The following is a 20,541-nucleotide window of genomic DNA, read 5'->3' as shown; positions in this document are numbered from 1 at the left end:
AAACACTACATTTTAGGAAAGCAAACTTTGAAATGCTGAGGGAATCCATTAAAGACAGCGGGGGATGCTATTTTTGAGGGGAAGAACACAGGGGAAATGTGGGAAGCATTTATGGGCCTGATTCTGGTTCACTCGCAAAAGCAAATTCTCTCTCTAATGGACAAAATCATGTGCACTGCAGAGGGGGGGGGGCAGATGTAATGTGCAGAGTAAGTTAGATTTGGTTGTTATTTTTGTTCTGTGCAGGGTAAATACTGGCTACTTAATTTGTACACTGCACTGTAGATATCAGTGTGAAGTACAAACCTCATCCAAATCTAACTCTCTCTGCACATGTTATACCTGCCCACTGCATTACACACATTTGGTCCATTAGAGAGACAATTTGCTTTTGCAAGTGAACCAGAATCAGGCCCACAATATTGTTGACAAGGTTAACAAAGTTATTCCAGAAAGAAATAAAGGAATTATTAGAAGACCTAATCCACTGTTGTTAATTAAAAAGGTAAGGAAAGCAATAAGTAATAAGAAGAGAGCTAAAGTCTAACAAAACACGCAAAAGAGTAATCATAAAAGCTAAACAGGAAAACGAATTGAAAATAGCCACAGAATGTAGAACGAATCCCAATTTTTGTTAAACACAACAGCAAAAGGTTAAAAAAGGAAAACATATGCCCCATAATAAATGGCAATGGCACAAATATTACTAAGAATAAGGCAGCCTTTAATATATTTTTCACAACAGTTTTTACTAGGAAGGAGCAAGTGGGGTATTAACAATCACCAACAAAGTGATCATTACTAACTACGGAAATCACTTCGGTGGATGTCCATAGGCAACTCTGCAAACTAAATATACACTATATGGAAGAAAGTCATTTGACACCACAAGTCAATGGAAACCATGCCTTTATTTACAATCAATAGGGGGTAGGTCCACCTATTGCAGAAACAACAGCAGCTACTCATCGTGGTAAACTTTCCACAAGTTCGTGTAGCACAGATAGTGGGATATTGTGTCATTCCTCCTGCAGTACAGTCACCAACTGTTGTAGTGTAGAAGGGCGAGGCAATCGCGACCACAACCTGCGCTCACGTTTATCCCACAGATGTTTTATGGGGTTCAAATCAGGGATTTGCGCAGGCTACACTAGTGTTATCATACCACTCCATTGTAGACCTTGAAACAGGACACGTCGCATTGTCGTCCTTCGAACACACAATAGTCGTTCCCATAGGAACACCACAACGTAGGTAACATGGAGTTATCCAGAATATCTCGGTAGGTCGCCGATGTCATGTTCCCATGCACCTGTACGAGTGGGCACACGCCATGCCAGCAGAAACAACCCCAGAACATGATGCCTCCACCTCCAAATTTTACTGTTGGCACTACACATTCGGGTAACAGGTGTTCTCCAGGCAATCACCATACCCACACTCTCCCATCTGATCGAAACAATGTGAAGAGTGATTCATCGCTCCATAGGGTTTCCAATGCTCCACCATCCAGTTTTTCCGCTCCTTACACCAACAAAGTCTCTGTCGTGTATTGATTTTTGTGATCAGAGGCTTGTGAGCTGCAGCTCGACCATGATAACCGAGTGCGTTTTCTGTCCGTGATTTTATCAGCAAATTATCTGCTACGATGCTTGCTTCCATATTTATACATGTAGGAAAAGTCCATATTCACTTTGTCAGGAAGATTCCATTATTTCAGAGTTAAACCAGGGTGTACAATGACTTTTTGTTCCACATAGTATAAATAAATCATCCAAGGGTCGTGATGGAACTGTGGAAGGAATTAGCATATCCTCTACACTCAATTTTTAATAAGTAATTTACGTCCGGAATAGTTCCGGGGAATGGAGAGAAGCGGAAGTAGTGCTAGTATTCAAAAAGCAAAGAAAATGATCTAGCATATTACAGACTAGTAAAACTAACATCGGTTTTAGGGAAATTATTTGAGGGACTATTAAGGGATTGCATACAGGATTATTTGAAGCATAAGATAATTAGTAGGAATCAGCATGGGTTTGTTAGGGACAGGTCGTATCTAGCCAACCTTATTCATTTGTATGAAGTAGTCTGCGCGAACCTGGATAAAGGCGAGGCGATCGATAGATTTTGCCAAATCCTTTGACACCATTTAATAACAGGTTAATCTATAAATTATTTTAATAAATTGTACCTAGGAAACTGGCTGCAGGACAGGGAACAAAGTGGTAGTAAATGGTTCATTTTCAAATTGGATACCAGTTTTAAGTAGGGTGCCACAAGGCTTTGTTCTGAGGACTCCACTCAAACATATTAATGATATTAAAGAGGGAGTACAAAGCACGGTGTACATCTTTGCAAATTAAACCAAATTGGGTATTGTGATTAAAATGGAAGAGGAAGCCTCCTTATTACAGAACAATTTAGATAAACTGGAGATGTGAGCGCAAGAATGGAATATGCGATTCAACACAGAGAAATGTAAGGTCATGCACCTGCAAAAAAAAAAACCCGACAGGCAACCTACAAATTAAATGGGGTAAAGCTTGGAGAATTGCAACTGGAGAAGGATCTCATTGTACTAATTGATCAACTAGGTTGCACCGTTCAGTGTCAAGGAGGAGCAACCAAGGCAATTAGAATTCTAACTTGTATTAATAGGGGCATATAAGCAAGGGAGGACACTGTAATCATGCCACTCTACAAAGCACTGGTAAAAAGACCTCACTTTGAATTCATGGTGCAATTCTGGGCACCACATTATAAAAAGGATATGGTTGAACTGGAAATGGTCCAACATAGGGTAACCAAATTAATTAAAGGGATGGAGTCCTTAGGGAAAACAATGTAGATGGATTCTGTTTTCAAGCTTAGTATGGCATACTAATACCCAGATTCAATAGGGTACAATTCTCTTTTTTGTGTGCAGATCTCAAACCAATCTCCTCTCTAAATGCAGTGGACATAGCGCTGGCAGACACTATGAATATATTTAAGGAGGAGCTTGATAACTTCCTAGCGGCAAACAACATACAGGGGTAACATTCAGGGTTAAAACCCTATTGTTAGAGTTTATCAGAGGGATGAGTCCACAAATAATACATTTTCTTTCTAATCAAATTACTAAAACTTAGGGGTTTATTCTAGTTCATTCTTTCTGACAAAATCCTTCTTAGATGGACAAAACCATGTGCACTGCAGGGGGGCAGATGTAACATGTGCAGAGAGAATTAGATTTGGGTGAGTTATTTTGTTTCTGTGCAGGGAAAATACTGACTGCATGATTTTACACTTCAATATAGATCTCACTTTGAAGAAAAACCCCACCCAAATCTAATTCTCTCTGCACAAGTTACATCTGCCCCGCCCGCAGTGCACATGGTTTTGTCCATCTAAGAAGGATTTTGTCAGAAAGAATGGACTAGAATAACCCCCTATGTCGGGAAAATCATATTTTTAGGCAATCCCTTCTTAAACAGATTAAACTTGATGGACGAATGTAGCAAGGATCAACCAAAACTATGTAACAAGGATTATATATTTAAGTCAAACTTAATTTCTTTGTATAAGTCTCAATTCTTGTAACATTATCATATGTATTCTGAAGCTCTGTATAAATATACAATATAAATAAACACTTTAGGCAACAATGCAGGTATAGTTTGCACCATCCCTTTAATAGTGTGTACACACCCTTTGCTATTCGACGAAGATTCGATTGCTATGCAATCTTTGCTAACTCTTGTGCTATTTACATACAATTCATCCTATCTACATTCAAACTGCACTAAATAGCCATTGCTGCAATGGGTGGTATTCAATGAGGCTGATTCGCCAGGTTTTTATGGCGATTTTGTGCTGTAAGGCGAATTTCTGACTAAAACGGCGAATCACCCTATTCAATGACCAGATGGCGAATACATTTCAAGGTTTTTTTCGCCATGATTCACCGAGTAGCAATCACTATTTTTTATGGTGAAGTGGAAGGTGAACTTTTCAAATAAAGTGTTTTGTTTTTTACAATTGGTGTCAAAAAATCTGGAATTTTATTCTGAAGAGGGGCATGCTATTTTTATTCATGTGCTGCAAGCACATGAATATATATTTAACCCCTTCCCGCCGCAGCCTGTTTTTGCCTTCCTGACAGAGCCCTTTTTTTCAAATCTGACAGGTATCACTTAAGTGGGGATAACTTTTTTTTGCTTTTACTTATCCCAGTGATTTTGAGATTGTTTTCTCGTGACACATTGTACTTCAAGTTAGTGGTAAATTTGGGTCGATACAGTCTGTGTTTTTTTGTGAAAAATACCAAAATGTCGTAAAAAAATGGAAAATTTAGCAATTTTCAAAATGTTAAATTTTCTGCTTGTGAGACAAATAATCATACCACTCAAAATAGTTAATAACTAACATAGACCATATGTCTACTTTATTCCATCATTATTTCAACATCCTTTTATTTTTTTTGGACCCTAGGAGGCTTAAAATATGAATAGCAAATTCTCAAATTTTCAAGAAAATTTCAAACACTGATTTTTTTAGGGACCAGTTCAGTTCTGATGTGACTTTGAGGGACTTGTATGTGAGACACCCCCATAAATGATGCCATTTCAAAAACTGCACCCCTCACAGTATTCAAAACAGCATTTTGGAAGTTTGTTAACCCTTTAGGTGTTTCACAGGAATTAAAACAAAGTGTAGGTGAAATTTCAAAATTTCATTTTTTTTGCAGATTTGCAATTTTAATACATTTTTCTAAGGAACACAGTAGATTTTACTAGAGAAATGTGACTAAAAATTGATTCCCCCAATTCTTTTGTTTTCATAAATATCCTATATGTGGCCCTAGTGTGCACGTTGACCAAACCACAGGCTTCATAATAGAAGGAGCACCTACTTGATTTTGGAGCCTCCTTTTTATGAGATTATTTTTTAGGCACCATGTAGGTTTCTAGGCACCATAAGATGCTAAAAGTTAGGAACCCCCCCACAAGTGACCCCATTTTGCAAACTACACCCCTCAGGGAATTCATCTAGGGGTATAGTGTACATTTCAAACCCCCAGGGGTTTCACCAATTGTGGTACAACTGGGCAGTGAAAATGAAAAATTAAATTTTTTACACAAAAATGCAGTTCTGGCTCAAAATTTTTCATTTTCACAAGGAATGAAGGAGACAAAGCACCCCAAAATCTGTGCCCCAATTTCTCCCGAGTACGGCAATGCCTCACATGTGACCAAAAAATACCATTTGGGTGCATGGCAGGACTCAGAAGGGAAGGAGTGATATTTGGATTTTGCAGCACAGATTCTGGTAGAATGTTGGTGGGTGCTATGTCGCATTAGCAAGACCCCCAAAGCACCAATACAGTGAAACCCCCCCACAAGTGACCCCATTTTGCAAACTACACCCCTCAGGGAATTCATCTAGGGGTATAGTGTACATTTCAAATCCCAAGGGGTTTCACCAATTGTGGTACAACTAGGCAGTGAAAATGAAAAATTAAATTTTTTACACAAAAATGCAGTTCTGGCTCAAAATTTTTCATTTTCACAAGGAATGAAGGAGACAAAGCACCCCAAAATCTGTGCCCCAATTTCTTCCGAGTACGGCAATGCCTCATGTGTGACCAAAAAATGGCAGGACTCAGAAGGGAAGGAGTGATATTTGGATTTTGCAGCACAGATTCTGGTGGAATGTTGGTGGGTGCTATGTCGCATTAGCAAGACCCCCAAACCACCAATACAGTGGAACCCCCCCACAAGTGACCCCATTTTGCAAACTATACCCCTCAGGGAATTCATCTAGGGGTATAGTGTACATTTCAAACCCCCAGGGGTTTCACCAATTTTGGTACAACTGGGCTGTGAAAATGAAAAATTACATTTTTTTACACAAAAATGCAGTTCTGGCTCAAAATTTTTCATTTTCACAAGGAATGAAGGAGACAAAGCACCCCAAAATCTGTGCCCCAATTTCTCCCGAGTACGGCAATGCCTCATGTGTGACCAAAAAATGGCAGGACTCAGAAGGGAAGGAGTGATATTTGGATTTTGCAGCACAGATTCTGGTGGAATGTTGGTGGGTGCTATGTCGCATTAGCAAGACCCCCAAAGCACCAATACAGTGGAACCCCCCCACAAGTGACCCCATTTTGCAAACTATACCCCTCAGGGAATTCATCTAGGGGTATAGTGTACATTTCAAACCCCCAGGGGTTTCACCAATTTTGGTACAACTGGGCTGTGAAAATGAAAAATTACATTTTTTTACACAAAAATGCAGTTCTGGCTCAAAATTTTTCATTTTCATAAGGTATGAAGGAGAAAAAGCACCCCAAAATCTGTGCCCCAATTTCTCCCGAGTATGGCAATGCCTCATATGTGACCAGAAAATACCAGTTGGGTGCATGGCAGGACTCATAAGGGAAGGAGTGATTTTTGGATTTTGCAGCTCAGATTGTGGTGGAATGAATGGTGGGTGCTATGTGGCATTAGCAAGACCCCCGAAGCACGGTGAAATGATGAACCTAATAATCCATAGATGTGTGGTATATTTTAAAACACTCCTTTATACATAGGCCGGGTTTGTCGGGGCAAGTTTCACAGTGGAAAATAGTATCCTTTCTTATTCCCTTTTTATAGCAAACTTTGCACCTTTTTTGTGTCCTGCCCTTTTTTGCAGTGGAGGGGATTTCGTTAGGAAAATAATGCCCTGGTACAATACGGGGGCCAGTACTAGAAGTACTGGGGCCCTCTGCCTGCTGGTTCCCAAATATTAGGCCCTTTATGACTTCCTCTTGAAAGTGCATAAATGTCCCCCTCTGGCTGGTAGAACGGAATAGCACGTAAGCGTTATACAGTGCCATCTGGATGATATACACGGCCAGCTTCTTGTACCAGATTTTTGTTTTCCGCAGGGGACTGTACGGCTTCAGTACCTGATCTGAAAGATCCACTCCGCCCATGTACTTATTGTAATCTAGGATACAATTAGGTTTTGAGGTGTGGGTACTGGCACCTCGTACAGGGACGGAGGTGGTACTGTCTCCATGAATTGTTGTCAGTACAAGGACATCCCTCTTGTCCTTATATTTGACCAACAACATATTTTCGGTGGATTGTGCCCTGCTTTCACCCCTTCTCAGTACTTTGGCAATGTGCGTTTTTGGGAGGCCTCTTTGGTTCTTGCGCACAGTACCGCAAGCTGCTGTACCTCTTGAACCAAGGGCCTTAAACAGGGGGATGCTAGTGTAAAAGTTATCCACATAGAGGTGATAACCTTTATCCAGGAAGGGGTGCTCTAAATCCCAGACAATTTTTCCACTAACACCTACGAGGGAGGTGGGGCATTCTGGCGGTTCAATTCTTGAATCCTTCCCTTCATATACCCTAAACCTGTGGGTGTACCCTGAGGTGCTTTCACACAGTTTATACATTTTTATGCCATACCTTGCCCTCTTACTGGGAAGGTACTGGTGGAATTTAACCCTTCCTTTAAAATGTATAAGGGACTCGTCGATACAAATACATTTTTCAGGGATGTACATCTCTGCAAATTTGGCACTGAAATGATCAATGACCGGCCTGACTTTGAATAGCCGGTCAAAGGTGGGATCATCTATGGGTGGGCACTGTGCATTATCGTTGTAATGCAAAAAATTTAAGGATTGTCTCAAAACGAGTCCGAGTCATGGCCATACGGTAAAGTGGGGTGCTGTACAGAACATCTGTACTCCAATATTGCCTAATTTCTGGCTTTTTTACTATGCCCATATGTAACACCAGACCCCAAAATGTCATCATCTCTACTGCATCTACAGGGTTCCACCTAGCAAATGATGACGTGGGGTTTTGAGCAATAAACTGCTGGGCATATAAATTACTTTGGTCCACCATTAAATTTATAAAATCATCAGAGAAAAATAATTTGAAAAAGTCAATTTCTCTGAGACCTGTTGAATCAAATTGGATTCCTGAGGTGGCCAAAAACTCAGGAACCTGGGGCTCAAAATTGTCTGGTGGTGGGGTCCATACGGGATCAATCATTTGGGGGGGGGTCTCAGCTGCTCTACGGGGGCGTCTTTGAGGGGGTCCCTCATCACTAGAGGAGGAAGATGAGGTTAAGACGAATCCTTCAAATTCCCCACTTGCATCACTGGCTGTGTCAGAGTCAGAGGCAAGCATGGCATATGCCTCCTCCGCTGAATACATTCTTCTGGATGACTGGGATGACATTTGGGATGACATTTGGGATGCCATTTTTATTTTTGTGTTTTTGTAAGTGTAATGTTTCAACACGTGTATAGTGTAGGGGGGGGTACAAACTTTATTTCAACACGGGGGGTATGTAGTGTGTAGTGTGTATGTAGTGCAGAAAAAAAAATACTTTATACAGGAATTTGATCCCAATTAAAAAAAAAAAAATTGAAGGGGTTAAAAAAAAAAAAAAAAGGTCCTGCGCCAAAAATTGAGCACAGATGTTGGTCAGTAACGTCCGTCACTGAACAGCGCTCAAAGGCAACAGGAATTTGATCCAAAAAAAAATAAAAATTATATCAACCCTGTGCCGAAAATGCTGATCACTGATGTACGTCACTGATCAGTGCTCAGCGGCCACAGGACACCCACAAAAGCAACGTGGGTGTAAAAACAATAAAAAAAAAATAAACCACAGCACTCTCCAAAAAAAAAACAATTTAAAAAAACTGCAGAAAAAAAATTATATCTACCCTGTGCCAAAAATGCTGTTCAGTGATGTATGTCACTGATCAGCGCTCAGCGGCCACAGGACACCCACAAAAGCAACGTGGGTGTAAAAACAAAACCCCACTGCACTCTCCAAAAAAAACTGCAGATCAGTGATGCAACACTGATTAGCAGTGAGGGGCAGCAGGCACACAACTGTGGGTGCAACCTGACAGGGTATATATAAAAAAAAAACCCTGGACCCCCAAAAAGTTGCTGATCAGTTAATTTATACTGATCAGCACAAAAGGGGGGGCAGCAGGGGGGGCAGCAGTCAGTTGCACAGGCAGCACAAGCTTTGGTGCAACTGACAGGTATATATATAAAAAAAAAAAACCCTGCACCCCCAAAAAGTTGCTGATCAGCACAGATATACTGATCAGCACAAAAGGGGGGGCAGCAGACACAAAATATAGCACTCTCTATCACTCTCTGTCACTATCTCACTATCTGTCACTCTATGACACTGCAGCAGCAGCACACAGGAAGTGACAGAGATCACAGGAAGTGACAAGATCCAGGAAGCATCCAGCTGCTGGCAGCACGCTACCAGCGGTGATCAGGTAAGTATCAGGCAAGGATCAGGTATGTATATCACGACAGATTGGCACGGTGACCGCTCTGCACGCAATTCCAGACCGGAATGGCGTCTGCAGCGCAGTCACCGTTAGTTTAAATCACGCGCCATGGCTGTGATTGGTCCGTCGGTCCGACGGACCAATCACAGCCTTGGGGGCAGGTGGGGTGAGGTGTGGTCATCACCGGTGACCCTCTCACGCCCCCTCACACCCGGCGGTGATTGACACCTGTGTTACCGAGCGTCTGATTCGCCGGTAACACAGGAAAACGCTGCGACTGGCTGTTCACATTGAACAGCCAATCACAGCGATCGCCGATGGGGGGGAGGCAGGGACATGTCTGCTGTCAGGGACAGCAGACATGTTTAAACTGTCACTGCGTCTATAGACGCGGGGACAGTTTAAAGTCATGACGTATATATACGTCATGTGTCAGGAAGTACATCCCGGCCATGACGTATATATACGTCAAATATCGTGAAGGGGTTAATTTAAAAAAATATATATTTTACAATAGTATATCATCATGACACCGGCCGCACTTAATGGTGGGCCGAATTTGCTGAAAAGTGCTCAAACCTTTTGGGATGCCAGCAATTTTCAGCTAATTCGGCCCTGCGAAGGGTGCGAGTCAGGCCTAATTCAGGTGTCATTTTCAGCATTAAAACAGCACCCGAATGATACTCGCACCTTTTGGGTGTAATAGGATCAACCCCTATGAGTTCTGTATGATTCTGCAAACAAAATATGATTATTTTTTTTTGTGGTCCAGGAAGGTCACCCACTTTTTCATGCACTTCTCATACATCGCTGACAATTCATAAAACACCACTGTACCACAAATTAGCATTTTTATTGAATTATCTGGAGTGTGCCTGCACATTTTTTACATAACTTACAACCTACTTGGATACACCCTTAAGAGGGTTTAGAAATGGATCATTTCATAAAGTCCAGGTATCTCCTCTTTTGTTTTTAAAGGCTACCATGATCTAGCTGTCTGAATAGATCTTAAGGGCAGCATGGATGATGTAATGGTTAGCCTTACTGCCTCACAGCGCTGAGCGGCCCTAACTGTGCGGAGATAGCATATTCTCCACTTGCTTGCTTGGGTTTACTCCAGTTTCCTCCCACAATCCAAAAATATACTGGTAGGTTAATTGGCTCCCCCAAAAATTAACCCTAGCATGAATGTGTGTGCGTGTACATGTTATAGGGAATGTAGGGACAGGGACTGATGTGAATGTTCCAATATTCTCTGTAAAGCACTGCGGAATATGTGTGCTATATAAGAAACGGTTAATAAATAGAGGCAAATTTTTGCATTGCATATTACACTGGTCACCAAGATGTTTGCATGTAGATTATTGTCCTTTAGACTCTATAAAACATGTCTTAAGATTTCTTTTAAGCTGCTTAGACATAGAAATTGACAACAGGTAAGTGTGAGGATACGAGTTCTTCAATCACTCAGACACCGAGCAGATGAAACCAAAATATGGCTTATTTTTATCACAGCACAGACAAGTAGATAAAGACAGGAACAAGAGGCAAAATGTAGCATAGAAACCTCCAGGTAGCAGTCCAAGTCCTTTTTAGCATCACAGTTCCAAATCACAAAACTATCACTTATTCCACACAGCAGTGTTAGCCGAAACCTGTGTAATTCCACACAGCACAGACGCTCCACACCAGAGCTTAGTAGGATGCCCCCCCCCCCCGGGCAAATGATGTGTTCCACAAGATCCAGTGGAGGGTATGACCCCAGGATTGCGACTAACATGAGGAGCCGGCATGTGTACAAGTCATTGTAAAACCTTCTAAATTCCCACGGTACCTAAACTATCAGTGGACTTGCACTGGGTCCGGATTGGTGGATTCAAGAGTCAGGTATATCCCCCCCCCCCCTTCAAGCTGCAGCTGTCCCTCTGCTGCTGCCCCCTGCTGGGTCCGGTTCCAAAGAGTCTACTAGAGTCCAGAAAGGCACAAAGGAGTGTAAATACAAGGAAGGTAATTTGGTTATGTCCTGATTACCCCCTGTGGACATAACCTTCCTGTAAATAGCATGGGAATTGGATCACCCCCTGTGGACATTTCCTGTCTGATCATATTGGGCAATATACAGTCTAATACTATGGTTCTGGAAATACACACAAATTTGGGGAATAGAACAAGAGGGTACAGACGGACTAAAAAGTACATTAATCACTACACCTAATAAAATATAATAATTACAGTCTTACAGTGAGTCTGATAACCTCACATTCCTTCCCCTACTATTTTAGTCCCTGTACCAAGTTGTTCAGGAACCAATAACAACCTGGAGTAGTGGGTTGCAGAGAAGAGAATCTGAGGTTTGGATGTACCACCTGAGTCCCACAGTGTGACATCATACCAAACCCATCTTGTAAAAGGCGGCTGGTTTGCAGAACCAGCAAGGGCAATATCACAATCTAAGTTATACATTTGAACTAACAAGGGATTTACCAATTCCTCTTCTTCAGATGCTGGGTACCCCCTCTCTGCAACATTGTAACCTTTTACACTGGATACACCTATAGGGTGTACTAATACTTTTGCCTCTGGCATAATGGGGCAGGGAGAACTTTCCACCTCCCCCTCTTGCACAAGGAACAGCTGCCAAACAGCAGGCCAATATAGGGGCTCTGGCCCTGGCACTTCCGCCACTCTGTCACATCCTTCCTCCCTCCAACCCAAACTAGGGGCATGGCAAATTTCAGTGCAGCATTTGGTCTCAATGCCCAGGGCTGAGGAGGGACCCTCCATCAGGAACAATTCAGCGGGTGGCTGCAGGACAGGCCATGCTAGTACTATCCCCTTAAAAGCCAGTCGCTCACCTGCAGCTACTTCTGCGCACACCTCCTCCTCCTGGATAACCTCCTTCCCCAGCTGAATATGCTGGGCAGCCTGAAACAAGACGTCATCTGTGACTGGTATTCTTGTGGCCTGGATGTTGGCGAATACTCCTCTAACCACGGTGATCTCCTCTTGGGCGCAGTCCTCATAGATCCCCTGGCAGCAGGTTAATAATTCTCCATCTTCCACCTCAGCAAAAGGTAAGCTGTAGTGCAGCTCCTACTGGGGTGCCTGGCTCAGAGGCCCCACTTCCTTCACTTTGGGGATAACCTCCCCCAGTATAGAACACTGGCCAGCTTCTTCCCTAGGCTGTGGGAGAAGCTGTTGCAGGCGGTGCCTTTCATCAGCCACCCTGCAACACTGGTCTCACCATGCTGGGGTGTCCAGGAGCCCGTGATCAGTCGCCTCTTCCTCTGCCACAATAAAGCACTCCTCCAGACACTCCAATTGTTCCCACACACTCAGCTGTGCACCGAAATGGAGGATCCATGCCCGATAATCGGTAAATGCTTTTGTAGGATCCCCCTGATCTTGAAGGATCTGCTGGATGATTTCCCTGCGCGTGCAGGATTGGACAGGTATACCTCACAGCTGACATTCTGCTATCAGCTCCTCCATACTCATTTCTTCAAGGGAGGTTAGGGGCCCCCCTGACAAAGACCCTTCTCTTGTGGTAACAAATAATTCTGTGGCAGACCCCTCGGTTGTCTGCCCAGATTGCAGTAGCCCCCTTCTGGACCTTTCCTCTGGTTCTATCTGGGGCATCAATTTATTCTGGACTTGTCCTTCAGCCTCAGAATATTGTCCTCTTTGTAGCATCTGGGTAACTGTAGCAATCACTTCCTCTGTAAATTCTACAAACTCTGGCTCCCCCAGCAGATTCCACGAGGTGGCCTCACCTTTACAGTGCAGGAATGCATCACCCAGATAACACAACTTGTACTGTATGCTGGATACTCTCCACCCGCTGAGCTTCTTCCCAGTACTCCCAGATATACTGCATTTTTCTGACAATAAATAACAGATCCGGCTTCCCAGCCTGCCGATACACTGAAGAACCTCCATCCCTGAGCTCCTCTGCTCCAGGGGTCTTGAGGCTTCGATTTTCTTTCCTTGGGAACATTTTCACTTTCACTGGACTGACACATGCTCACTTGCTGAACTTCACCTTACTGCATTTTCCGTTTCCTTACATATGGTCTGATCCTCTGTTCTCTGTGCTTTCTGTGCTCGATGGTTGGTGTCTGAATGATCCCACTGTCGCTGCCGCCAAATGTGAGGATACGAGTTCTTCAATCACTCAGACACCGAGCAGATGAAACCAAAATATGGCTTATTTTTATCACAGCACACACTAGTAGATAAAGACAGGAACAAGAGGCAAAATGTAGCATAGAAACCTCCAGGTAGCAGTCCAAGTCCTTTTTAGCATCACAGTTCCAAATCACAAAACTATCACTTATTCCACACAGCAGTGTTAGCCGAAACCTGTGTAATTCCACACAGCACAGACGCTCCACACCAGAGCTTAGTAGGATGCCCCCCCCCCCCCCCCGGGCAAATGATGTGTTCCACAAGATCCAGTGGAGGGTATGACCCCTGAGCCAGGATTGCGACTAACATGAGGAGCCGGCATGTGTACAAGTCATTGTAAAACCTTCTAAATTCCCACGGTACCTGAACTATCAGTGGACTTGCACTGGGTCCGGATTGGTGGATTCAAGAGTCAGGTATATCCCCCCCCCCCCCCCTTAAGCTGCAGCTGTCCCTCTGCTGCTGCCCCCTGCTAGGTCCGGTTCCAAAGAGTCTACTAGAGTCCAGAAAGGCACAAAGGAGTGTAAATACAAGGAAGGTAATTTGGTTATGTCCTGATTACCCCCTGTGGACATAACCTTCCTGTAAATAGCAGGGGAATTGGATCACCCCCTGTGGACATTTCCGGTCTGATCATATTGGGCAATATACAGTCTAATACTATGGTTCTGGAAATACACACAGATTTGGGGAATAGAACAAGAGTGTACAGACGGACTAAAAAGTACATTAATCACTACACCTAATAAAATATAATAATTGCAGTCTTACAGTGAGTCTGATAACCTCACATTACAACTCTAGTCTGCCCTAAACCCATGTACACAAACACACCTATACAATAGGGTTAATATTTTGGTGATCTGGAGCCAATTAACATACCAGTATATTTTTGGATTGTAGGAGAAAACCAATGTACCTGGAGGAAACCCACACACTCATAGGGAAAATATACAAACTCCACGCAGTGCCATTTTGGGAAATGTACCCAGTATTACTGCTGTGAGGCAGTAATACTATCAACACCATCCATAACACTGTACTATTTCTTAAGTTGATACTCAACTTTCTCCTAGCACGTAAGGCCCACACACACTATAAGACTGTTTTACCAATCTGGCTGGTTGGAGTTATAAGCTGGAAATTTCTGGGAACAAATGAAAATCAACTGTCTGCTCCCAAACTCTGCAAAATGGACAAAAACAGTTATTGACATAAATGGATGTACCCAATTTGTCTGAATAGCATTTTTTTTCCCCTTTCCCATGTTTGAGCGCAAACGGTCAATTTATTTATTTACATTTTCTTATATAGCTCAGCAGATTCCATTGTGCTTTGCAAATGTTGACAACACTGAAAGAACAAACTGGGTAAAACAAACATACAGACGTTGGAGGTCCCTGCTGCAAGCTTACAATTTATAGAGAAATAGGAGGGAAACACAAGGACAGGCACCAATAATAGCATAGCAGTCCCACCAAATTACAAGTCCAGAAGGGAAGCTATATAATACGAAAGTGCCTCAGAGGGTTATGTGTGTGGAACTTATACAGATGGACCCAGGCTCATTTCAGGCAGGAGCTGGCGAAATTATCGCCAGCTCCCGCCAGGGGGGCGCTCACGTGCCCTGTGACGACAGAGCTCCCCCCACCTCCCCCTAACCCTGCCCTTCTCTCTGAAGCGTAGACAGGCAGGGTCCCGGTGCCCAGCGACTGGGATGCATTTGCACGAGACGCACGCACGTCCCAGTTTAATGGCATCCCTGTCCGCCGGTGCTCGCCAGAGGTGGCGTTCTGGCAGGCACTGAGCAAGGACAAAGGGCACTACATCTGTATGATAGGCTTGCCTGAAGAGGTGAGTTTTCAGGGAACACTTGAAAGTTTGGAGGCTAGTAGAGCGTCTTATTGGGTGTGGAAGGGCATTCCATAGGGTGGGTGCAGCTCTATGAAAGTTCTGTAACAGTGAGTGGGAGCTAGTGATCTGTGCAGAAGAGAGATATTTTGTCATTTGCTCACACACATTTCCAGATTTTCATTCCAATCAGCCTTTCCACTGTATTTTTTGCAAAAAACAAACCAAACAATCATGATACATGTTTGTGTGGGGTGATAAGCAATTATATCTTTTTCTAACAAACGCTGTCCCTTTATGCAATTATTGATACATTTTTGCTATTTTTAAAATTATAGCATTGTGAATTTAGCAAATCTCCCCATCATCAGAGATAAATATGCCCTCCTTCTTTTGATTTATAAAGGGTATATTAACTAAGCCTCGAAGAAAAATTACCAACCAATCAGATCTATTTTTTTGTTTTAAACACAGCTTGTAACATGGCAGTTAGTGAAGTATTTAATATGCCTTGGAGAGAGATCAAGTGCCATTCCAATCCGCATCTAAGGAGGTATCCTTATACCAGCAGTAGTTTAGCACACATTAAAAGCCATTTGGAATTATCATGATTTTTTGGTTTTTAAACCAGTTTGGTATACAAACTTTTCTTTCTCTTGGAAGCAGGTACTAAGAAAAAAATATATACTTATAAAAAGCATTTGTATGTTGTCCAAAAATGCTATCACATAGCATTGTGGACTAAGTGACTAAACAAAAAAAGAGGATTTTGGTACTTCCATTTGGTAAATTTTGGTAAATCCATTTCTCTGAGATCAGCAGGGACCACTGGAATCACTTCGGGTATTAGAGCTGGGAATGCTGGGAGCTAGGCACTTCTTAATATTAATTAGGGGATACTGGCTCCTCCCCTCTAAGACCCACAATCCCCCAGTGAGGAAATTGGCCCACTAGAGGAAAGGGTTACAGAAAAACAACATAAAACGTAAACATTCAAACAACACGCAGGCACCGGACCGGGACGCAACAGTAACCACAACAGGCAGGATCCAGCAGCCGGGAGGGCGTCCAGTGGTCCCTGCTGATCTCAGAGAAATGGATTTACCGGTAAGTACCAAAATCCTCTTTTCACTTCGGGGAGGTTCCAAAGACCAAGCCCCGGGCGGGAGAGCGCTGAGGATCCTGCAAAACCAACCGACCAAAGGTCGAGGCCGAAGAGGAAAAAGTATCAAACTGATAAAATTTCACAAACGTGTTTCGTGACGACCAAGTGGCCGCCCTGCAAAGCTGAGAGACCGAAGCCCCTCTCTCAGCGGCCCAGGACGTACTCACCGACCTGGTAGAGTGCGCTGTCAAAGAGACAGGAGGGACCTGTCCCGCGTGTAGGTATGCACTACGGATCGTCCACTTGATCCATCGTGCAATCGTCTGCTTAGATGCAGGCCAACCCCTGCGGAAAGCATCATATAGGACAAATAAGGAGTCCGATTTACGTATAGACCTAGTTCTATCCACGTAAATCCGTAGCGCCCGGACCACGTCCAATAAGGACTGCTCCGGAGAACCTCCTTGAAACGCCGGAACCACTATAGGCTGGTTAATGTGGTATGAAGATACCACCTTCGGAAGAAACCCTGAATGGGTGCGCAGTTCTGCTCTGTCCTCGTGGAAAATTAAATACGGAGGTCTACAGGACAGAGCACTAAGATCTGAAACCCGGCGGGCTGAGGCCAGGGCTAGCAAAAGGACTGTCTTCCAGCAAAAGAACTTCAGTTCCACTCTGTCTAGTGGTTCAAATGTCTCTGACCTCAAGAAGGCCAGTACCAAATCCAAATCCCACGGAGCTGTGGGGGGTACGAAGGGAGGCTGGACCCGAAGAACTCCCTGGAAGAAAGTCTGCACCTCAGGCATGAGAGCCAATCTCTTCTGAAAGAGGACGGACAAGGCCGAGACCTGAACCTTAAGGGATCCCAGTCTCAGGCCCCCGTCCAACCCTCTCTGTAAAAACAATAGAAGGCGGCACAATCTGAAGACTCGGAATGGCCAGCCCTTGGACTCGCACCAGACAGCATACGAGCGCCATATTCTGTGATAATGCGCTGCTGAGGCGGGCTTCCGGGCCCTTAACATTGTAGGAATTACTGCTCCTGGAATTCCCTTCTCCCGCAGGACCGAGGTCTCAACAGCCACGCCGTCAAATGCAGCTGTGGCAGATTCTGATGGAGGAAGGGTCCTTGCAGCAGAAGATCCGGTCTGAGGGGCAACCGAACTGGCTCGTCTGCCAGTAACATCTGAATGTCTGAAAACCACGTTCTGCGAGGCCACCAGGGCGCTATCAGAATTGCTTGCACTGGTTCCCTCTTGAGTACCTGGCCCAGAAGTGGAAGTGGAGGGAACAGGTACACAAAGCTGAACTCCCACGGAGTTGACAGAGCGTCTGCCGCTATTGCCTGAGGATCTCTTGTACGTGCCACGTACGCTGGTAGTTGATAGTTCTTCTGAGACGCCATCAGGTCCACCTCGGGAACTCCCCACCTGTCGGTGAGCTCCCGAAACACCTCGGGATTGAGAGACCACTCGCCTGGGTGTAGGTCCTCCCTGCTGAGGAAGTCGGCCTCCAGATTTTCTCGACCTGGAAGGAATACTGCCAGCAGAATTACCCTTGACCGTTCCGCCCACTGAAGGATCTTCTTTACTTCCTTCATGGCCATGCCGCTTCTCGTGCCTCCCTGCCTGTTTACGTAGGCGACTGCCGTGGCATTGTCCGATCTTATCTTCACTTGCCGACCCTGAAGGTATTCCTGAGCCTCCAGCAAGGCATTGTAGATGGCCCTGATCTCCAACACATTGATGGGCAAGTGACGTTCGAGATGGCACCACCTGCCCTGGAGGCGGAGGTGAAGCACCACGGCTCCCCAGCCGCGGAGGCTTGCGTCCGTCGTCAACACAATCCAGTCCTGGACTGCAAACCGACGGCCCTCTAACAAGTTCTTCCTGTGCCGCCACCACAGTAAGGAGTGTCTCGCCTCGGCCGACAACCGGGTCCTTCTGTGGAGATTCAGATGCGAGCCCGCACCCTTCCTGAGAAGATCCCACTGAAACTGTCTTGAGTGGAAACGTCCCCACGTCAGAGCTGGGAAGGCTGCCACCATCTTCCCTAACAGCTGCGTACACAGGTGAAGGCTGATCTTCTGTGGAAGCAACACCCTCTGTACTAGGAGCAAGATCGCCTGGATCTTGTCCTCCGGCAGGAAAATTCTCTGGGACTCCGTGTCTAGCCAAAGACCTAGGAACAAGATCCTCCTGGATGGGACTAGAGAGGACTTCTTGAAATTCATTATCCAACCCAGGTTGGTGAGCGTCTGGGTAGTCAACCTCGCATGACTCTCCAGTAACTCCTCCGTTGGAGCCTTGATTAGGAGATCGTCCAAATAGGGGATTATGGTCACCCCCTGACATCTGAGAGACGCAATGACCACCGACAGAGTCTTGGTAAATACTCTGGGCGCTGACGACAATCCGAAGGGCAGAGCCCTGAACTGAAAGTGATCTCGACCGATGGCAAAGCGGAGAAAGGCTTGGTGAGGAATCCATATAGGGATGTGCAGGTAAGCATCCTTGATATCCAAGGATATCATGTATTCCCCCGGCTCCAAGAAAGCAATTACTGAGTGAACTGATTCCATCTTGAATGGTTGATAAGAGACTAGCAGATTCAAGGGCTTTAGGTTGAGAATGGGCCTGACCGACCCATCCGGCTTGGGGACCACAAAGAGGTTTGAGTAGAACCCCGTGTTCCTCTGAGCTGCTGGAACCGGCATGATGACCTGAGCATCCAACAAGATCCGAATAGCCTCGAGCAGGCTCACTCTCTTGTCTCGAGATATTGGTAGGGCCGTTGTGAAGAACCGTACCGGAGGTGTGGAATCGAACTGAATTCGGTACCCTTCTGAGATAACCCTACGAACCCACGGATCCTCCGATAGGGAGAACCATTGGGTTCTGAAGGCCAACAGACGGGCACCTACCGGCAAGCTGCTGACGGAAGCTGGTAAACCGTCATGCCACCGGCTTCTGTTGGGGCTTAGGGTCCTGAACTCTTGGGGCGGTCTGAGGACGGGCTCTGGCCCGGGAACCTCTGGACGACTGGAAACCTCTTCCTCTGCCCCGAAAGGGGCGCTGAGTCCGAAAGGACTGGAACGACGGGCCTGCAAACTGTCGCCTGGGTGGAGGAGGAGCTTCCGACGGCAGGAAGGCCGACTTCCCTCCCGTCGCCTGAGAAATCCATTTATCTAATTCTGGACCGAAGAGGATGTCCCCAGAAAAGGGAAGGCCCTCCACAGCCCTTTTAGATTCCGCGTCCGCCTGCCAAGAGCGTAGCCAGAGGGCTCGACGCGCCGAAATGGCGCTCGCTGAGATTCTAGCTGAGACTAAGGACACGTCCTTAGCTGCTTCCCCAAGAAACATAGCAGACTCCTTAATGTGTTCGGCTAGGCGGCGCAGTTCATCAATAGGCATGCCGGCCTCCAAGCCCTCGATGATTAGGTCTGCCCACTTGACGTTAGCCTTATTCACCCAGGCCGACACAATGGCTGGTCGGAGCTGAGTACCTGCCGGCACATAAATGGCTTTGAGAGTCGCCTCCAACTTCCTATCTGAAGGGTCCTTTAAGGCCAAAGCCCCCGGGACTGGCAGGGTAGTCTTCTTGGATAGCCGGGAAACTGAGGTATCCACAGGAGGAGAAGTCTCCCATTTGCTTAGGGCGGCCGGCTCAAAAGGATACAGAGACAGAAAACGCCTGGGAATCTGGAACCTCTTGTCCGGATTCTTCCATGCCGCCAAAAGCTGAACCTGATTTGGACAGGGGAAGACCACTGACGTCTTCTGAACCCCGCCAAACAGATCAAACTCCTGAGGCTCTGGCAAAGGATCCTCCGGTAAATGAAGGACCTCCTTTACCGCCATAATAAGAGCCTCTATTCCCATAGGAGTGGGCTCTCCCTCAGGGACGACATCCTGAACCTCCTCCCATTCACCATCCTCCATTTCATGAAATGGATCATGCTCCTCATCCAAGTCATCATCTATAATAAGAGCCTGATAAGGCCGCTTATTACTGGAGGTGGATGGCCTCTGCGGTCTGCTCATGGAGCTAGCTAACCCCTCCACAGACCTTG

Source organism: Crinia signifera, chromosome 2, assembly GCF_055691185.1.
Source record: "Crinia signifera chromosome 2, ASM5569118v1, whole genome shotgun sequence".
In the NCBI taxonomy this organism is placed as follows: domain Eukaryota; kingdom Metazoa; phylum Chordata; class Amphibia; order Anura; family Myobatrachidae; genus Crinia; species Crinia signifera.
The sequence above is the reverse complement of the archived record's forward strand: the minus strand, read 5'-3'. Positions refer to the sequence as shown.